Raw genomic sequence first — 7,366 nt, 5'->3', positions numbered from 1 at the left:
TGTGTCATTCTAGAGTTAATGCCCCTGGAATGCGTGTAAAAGCCAAATAAATGAAATTCATGCTGTTTTTCCATTAGATAAAAGCTACTTAAAAGGCTAACAGGTCAAAGGCTCAAAGTATTAAGAAAGGTGCTCTATTTGTTCACATTAAAAAACTGATTCAACTATTTATGGAATGTCTTCTAGATTCAAAGCAGTAGCAATGTAATCCCTGTTTCCTAGAAGGACAGAAACTTTTAATTTTTTTAAACTTTAATAGCCACTTAACCACTTGACATCACTTCCCCATATGTAAAATAAAAATATTTATGCCTATTTCATAAGGTTATATGAAGATAAGACAGTGCTTGTAAGTACAAAGTATACCGCAAGCACTTGATAAGCGCCAACTATAATTCCTAGAGCTTGTTGATAATTAAAAAAATGATCAGTTGACTTTCAGAATCTTGGGTCAACGGTCATTTCCTTCATAACAACTTATACAATGCAAAGTTTTTACAATAGTTCTGCCTTAAGGAAGATTGTGGATACTTTCCAGCTGCAGAATATATGTGTTGGAGTCTTACATTTGACTCAAAAGCTGAGATTGTTCTTCCAAAATCCGATAGATGGCACAAGGAGCCACTGATACAGGATACGCACTGGCCAGCAGAGAGCTTTATCTTCTCATTTCCAGAGGGTCTTCCTAGTCTGTCACATGGTTTCTCCATAAATAGTTGTGCATCATAGACTCTAAATGTATAGGTCATGGTTATTATGGGTTTTCCTAAAGAACAAAGAGATGTGGCGTAGAAGGCAGTTAAGAATGAGTCTAGTCTTCTCCAAATATTTTCCCCTAAATATTCCACTCATCTGAAAGTAGTTAATTACATTACACCAAAATTCCAAATTGCCCTTATATGAAAATTAAATACCATTGTCTATAAACACATTTTTATAGACACATGATCCAAAAATCTAGTAGAAAGACTGTCATTATTATTATTAATATTATCATTATCATTATTATTATTGCTTCTTTAGGGCCACGCCTGCAACATATGGAAGCTCCCAGGCTAGGGGTTGAATCAGAGCTTCAGCTGCCGACCTGCACCATAGCCACAGCAGCACCAGATCTGAGCCACATCTGCAACCTACACCACAGATCATGGCAACGCTGGATCCTTAACCCACTGAGCAAGGCCAGGGATTGAACCTGCATCCTCGTGGATACTGGTCAGTTTCGTTACTGCTGAGCCCCAACGAGAACTCCTAAGACTGTCATTATTAAAAGTGCCAGCTCCATAGTCATGGACTCTAAAGCCATGGGACACAGGTCAGTGAGCTGGACTGACAGTTATATTACTGATCTGTGGTATTTGCTCATTTCTGCAAATATTTCCACCACAGCCAGTTTCAGGTACTAAGATGAAGTCCCTTAACACAGAGTGGGGAAAAGATGAGCTCAGTCCCCTGATCAGGTAATGCCAATCTTATTTCAGGAATATTTCCATTATCATCAGAACTGCTAATAAAATAGCCATATTGACAATTTGGAGCTTTTCTCTTTCCTCTGATTAAAAAGCAGAGAGAGTGAGAACGGAAAATAAGGGGAAGAATGGACTATTCGATTCACCCAAACTGGATGACTGGCCTTGTGTAGAGAAGGGGCGACCTACTTGATCATTTTGCCTACTTGAGCTTGACTCATAACAGAATGAGTGCTCTAAGGCATTGCTCTCTGAATTGCTAATAAAGAGGTAATATAGCAAATATAGTATTTCAGGTTAGGAAGGGAAAACCCACTCCAATTTTATTTTATATTTTATTGAAGTATAGTTGCTTTAATCCTGCTATATAGCATTGGGAACTATGTCTAGTCACTTATGGTGGAGCAGGATAATGTGAGAAAAAGGAATGTTTCTGTGTATATGTGACTGGGTCATCTTGATGTACAGTAGAAAATTGAGAGAACACTGTAAGCCAGCTATAATGGAAAAACATAAAAATCATTAAATAAAAATTTTAAAAAGTGTAGTTAATTTACAATGTTGTATAATTTCTGGTATATAGTAAAAAAGTGCTTCAGTTATATATACACAATATTCCTTTCTGTGATATGTTATTACAGGATATTAAATATAGTTTCTGGGAGTTCTCATCATGGCTCAGCGATGTTACAAACCCAACTAGTATCTATGAGGAGGGGGCTTTGATCCCTGGCCTCACTCAGCGGGTTAAGGATCTGGCTCTGCTGAGAGCTGTGGTGTAGGTCACAGATGTGGCTTGGATATGGCTGTGGCTGCAGCTGCTGCTCCAATTTGCCCCCTAGCCTGGGAACTTCCATATGCTGCAGGTGCAGCCCTAAAAAGCAAAATAAAAAGGAAAATTTTTTAAATATATAGTTTTTTGGCTATATAGTAGGAACTTGTTGTTTACTGTATATATAGCAGTCTGTGTCTTTGTATCTGCTAATCCCAAACTCCTATTTTATCTCCCCACCCTCAGCTTTCCCCTTTGATAACCATAAGTTTGTTTTCTATGTCTATGGGTCTGTTTCTGTTTCATAAATTTGTTCATTTGTGTCATATAATAGATTCCACATATAAGTAATATCTTATGGTATTTGTCATTCTCTGACTTAACTTCACTTAGTATGATAATCTGTAGGTACATCCATGTTGCTGCAAATGGCATTATTTCATTCCACTGTGTGTGTGTGCATGCATGTGTGAGTATATACACACACACAAACACATCTCCATTCCACTGAGTGTGTATGTGTGTGCATGTGTGAGTATACACACACACACACATTCATGACACATCTTCTTTATCCATTCTTCTGTCAATAGACATTTAGGTTGCTTCCATGTCTTGGCTCTTGTAAATAGTGCTGCTATGAACATAGGGGTACATGCTTTTTTTTAGGGGCACACCCACGGCATATAGAAGTTCCCAGGCTAGGGGTCCAATTTGAGCTGTAGTTGCTGGCCTACACCACAGCCACAGCAACTCGGGATCTGAGACACGTCTGCGACCTGCACCCTGCACCGCAGCGCACGGAAATGCCAGATCCTTAGCCCACTCAGCCAGGCCAGGGATTGAACCTGCATCCTCATGGATACTAGCTGGGTTTATTACCACTGAGCCACAATGGGAACTCTGCATGTCTTTTTTTGATTTAGTTTTCTCCAGATATGTGCCCAGGAGTGGAATTGCTGGATCACATGGGTATTTTTAGTTTTTTGAGGAACCTCCATACTGTTTTCCATACTGGCTGTGCCAACTTACATTCCTGCCAAGAGTGCAGCAGGTTCCCTTTTCTCTATACCCGCTCCAACATTTGTTATTCGTAGACTTTTAAATGATGGCTATTCTGACCAACATGAGGTGGTATCTTGTAGTTTTTTTTTTTGTGTGTGTGTATGTCTTTTTAGGGCTGCAGTCATGGTATATAGAGGTTCCCATGCTAGGGGTTGAATTGGAGCTGTGGTTTCTGGCCTATGCCACAGCCATAGCAAAGTGGGATCCAAGCTGTGCCTGCAACCTACACCACAGCTCACAGCAACGCCAGATCCTTAACCCACTGAGCGAGGCCAGGGATCGAACCCATGTCCTTGTGGATACTAGTTGGCTTCCTTAACTGATCAGCCATGACGGGAACTCCTCATTGTGGTTTTGATTGGTGTTTCTTTGATAATTTGCGATGAACATTTTTTCATGTACCATCTGCATGTCTTCTTTTGAGAAATATGTATTTAGGTCTTCTGCCCATTTTTCAATTAGGTTGTTTGACTTTTTGTTATTGAGTTGTATGAGCTGTTTATATATTTTGGAAATTACGCCCTTGTCAGTCACATCATATGCAAATATTTTCGTCTAGTCAATAAGTTGTCTTTTCATTTTGTTTATGGGTTCCTTTGCTGTGCAAAGGCTTCTAAGTTTGATTAGGTCCCATTTGTTTATTTTTGCTTTTATTTGTAAGCCTTGGGAAACTGACCTAAAAAAACACTGCTACAATTTATGTCAGAGAATGTTTTGCCTATGTTCTCTTCTAGGAGTTTTATGGTATTATGTTTTATATTTATCTTAAGCCATTTTGAGTTTGTTTTTGTGTATGATGTGAGGGTGTGTTCTAACTTCATTGATTTACAGGAGGCTGACCAGCTCTCCCTACACTACTTGTCAAAGAGACTGTATTCTCTATTGTATATTCTTTTCTCCTTTGTCAGAAATTAATTGACCACAGATGTGTGGGTTTATTTCCAAGCTCTGTTCTGTTCCAGTGATCCATATGTCTATTTTTGTGCCAATATCACACTTCTTTGATTACTGTAGCTTTGTAATATTGTCCGAAGTCTGCTTGTTCTGATTGTCATATATGTATCAAAACAGCCCAATACCACATAGGCTCTTTTGGCACTGCCATGGTATCGCATTATTAATTTACATAAAATTGTGGCTGACTAAAATCCTAAGTCTTTTTACCTGTTAATAAACCTCATACCTCTTATACTAGAATTCCATTTTCAGAAAACTAAGTCCAGTGGATATACTAAAAACCTTTAAATCAGTGGATTGAATGATATGGGGATTCTATCGCAATAAAATTGGTAAGAAATCTAAGTTCAGGAAAGAAAGACAGATGTATTTTATTGCATAATAAATTTTGTATTTTAGTAAGTAACTATTAAATTTGTCCAGACACAGTAACTCATATAATTTTTCAACAATAGTTTTTGTTTTTATTTTTTGTTGTTATTCTTTGTCTGTTTGGGTTTTTTGGGCTGCATGCAGTGGCTTGATGTGGGATCTCAGTTCCCAGACCAGGGATTGAACCTGGGCTGCCGTAGTGAAAGTGCCGAATCCGAACCGCTCGGCCACCAGGGAACTACCTCAATAATGCTTTTAAGTTCTATGGGCATTAAAAACTGGTGCAAGTGGAATAGCAAAGATTTGAACCTAGGTCTGCTCAGGATGCCCATGCTCACATCATGCTTACTCCACCATGCCACACCACTACCCTGTCAGCCTGCTGTGATTGGTGCCCAGTTGAAATCAGTGGAGGAGGTTTGCCAGGCAGGCAGAGCTGCAGGACACGTGGATTCTTAGAGAAGCAACAGGTGGCATGGTGCTTGAGAGAGATTCAGTGTTAGATCTAGGAGTTCCTATCATGGCTCAGCAGAAACAAATCTGATGAGCATCCTTGAGGATGTAGGTTCGATCCCTGGCCTACCTCTGTGGGTTAAGGATCTGGGGGTGCTGTGGCTGTGGTGTAGGCCAGCAGCTACAGCTCCGACTTGACCCCTTCCCTGGGAACCTCCATATGCTGTGGGTGTGGTCCTAAAGACAAAAAAAAAAAAAAAGAAAGAAAAGAAAAGAAAGAAAAAGAAAAGGAGAAAAAAGAAAAAGAAAGAAAGGTACCAAAGATAACTTTGGTGTCCAAAAGGTAGGTGTCCCATACATGGGCAAATATGATTATTGGCAGTGGCTAAAGTGCAGGTGATGGAGTGGTGGGGAAATGTTGGAAGGAACGATGTGAGTGACCCAGACAGGTGTGTGGGTCAGACAGGACAAGGGGCAGGTAGTAAGCTCCCAGTTTGCACTGAGTTTTAGGTTGTGTTACCTGAAGAAAACAGATGCAGGCAAGTTAGAGTCCTGATTTGGAAGAGACCAGGGTCCTGGTCAGGTTATAGAGGCAGGGGCTGAAGCCAGAGGAATCAAGAACACAGGCTCTGCAGCAGGCATTAAAATCTCAATGCCAGGTGGAAGGCAAAATCCAAGAGGCCAGAACCAGGACAGTTGATCAGAGCTGGACAAGTCACAGGATGACCTATGACCCCTGGACTACTGAGCCAGAGCATTTTAAAGCCTTCACCTAGGGTCAGGATTTGCCTCTGAATCTGGGACAGGGCCAGAGCTACAGATGCGTGTCAAATGGCCCAGCTATGGGGACTGATAGCTGGTTAGAAGAGACCAGAGCCTATCTAGTTGTGTTTCCTGCAACATGCATGACCCATAATACCCACTGGTACACACTCCCCTATAGAAATATTCAGGGTTAGACACAGTTCTGGGTGTGCCGTCTGTAGTGCCAGCTGCTTCCTGCCACACAAGAAAGCATTTCAGGAAATGACTAAGAGAGAACATTGTTTTGGAGTAACTATGAATCTGTTCTATTCAGTTTTAACATCAGCAAAAATTACTTGCGTGCACATCTGATTTTGGCAGGCTTATGTGCTGAGGCCCCCAGGGTCGGCATCCCCGTGCAGACCCAGTCTGTACACCCAGAACGCCTGGCATGGCCTCTCTGTCTGTGCCAGCCCACTCACTTAGCCAAGGCTCCTTGTGTTTCACGTAACAGATATAGCTCAAGCTTGCCTGTGCTAAAACGGAGAGTGGACTGGATGTGGGCCAGGGCAGGAAGGGCAGCTGGGCCTCAAGGGGGTCAGAACAAAGTCCAGAGAGGCCCCTGGGAACGCAGAGAGCGATTCTCTTGCCACCCTCCTTTTTTCTCAGGGCGACCTGGTTTTTCATCTCTACTTCTCCTGGGTGCTGTTTTAGTCACCTTTCTCTCCATTCCAGTTTTTTTCTGCCTCCCAGAGTGAATGTGGCCGTGCCAGCCCCTTATTGTATGCCGTCCTAGATCCGGGGGCGATAATGACCAACCAGAAGGCCTGTGTCCCCATTCCAGGTGCCCTGCAGAGAGGCTCTGGCTGTCTCAGCTTGGTCAGGAGTGTCTCCTCCCATCGGCTGTGGGCACTGGGGGTGTTAGTGACCCCTTGGCCCACCCCTGTGGAAGGGGATGAGTGGAAGCCTTAAGAAAGGATCCATGATGGAGTTCCTGTTGTGGTGCAGTGGTTAACAAATCCGACTAGGAACCATGAGATTGCAGGTTCGATCCCTGGCCTCGGTCAGTGGGTCAAGGATCCGGCATTGCCGTGAGCTGTGGTGTAGGTTGCAGACATGGCTTGGATCCCACATTGCTGTGGCTGTGGCATAGGCCGGCAGCTATAGCTCCAATTAGATCCCTAGCCTGGGAACCTCCATATGCTGTGGGTGCGGCCCTAGAAAAGACAAAAAGACCAAAAAAAAAAAAAAAGTAAATGAAACACCCTAATGGACAGTAGGAGTTCTTATCATTTTTTATCTTATGAGGATTTTTTCCTTCTTTCTTTCTTTTATGTGCCCGTGGCATGTGGAAATTCCCTGGGGCCAGGGTTCAAATCTGAGCCACAGAAGTGACCCAAACCTCTGCAGTGACAACACGGATCCTTAACCTACTGCACCACAAAGGAACTCTAAAGAGGTTTTTTTTGCTGTTGTTCTTTTTTACCTGCCTGGCAGCATATGGAGTTCTTGGGCCAGGGATCAGATCCGAGCT

This window comes from Phacochoerus africanus, chromosome 2 (genome assembly GCF_016906955.1).
Source record: "Phacochoerus africanus isolate WHEZ1 chromosome 2, ROS_Pafr_v1, whole genome shotgun sequence".
Taxonomy (NCBI): domain Eukaryota; kingdom Metazoa; phylum Chordata; class Mammalia; order Artiodactyla; family Suidae; genus Phacochoerus; species Phacochoerus africanus.
The sequence above is the reverse complement of the archived record's forward strand: the minus strand, read 5'-3'. Positions refer to the sequence as shown.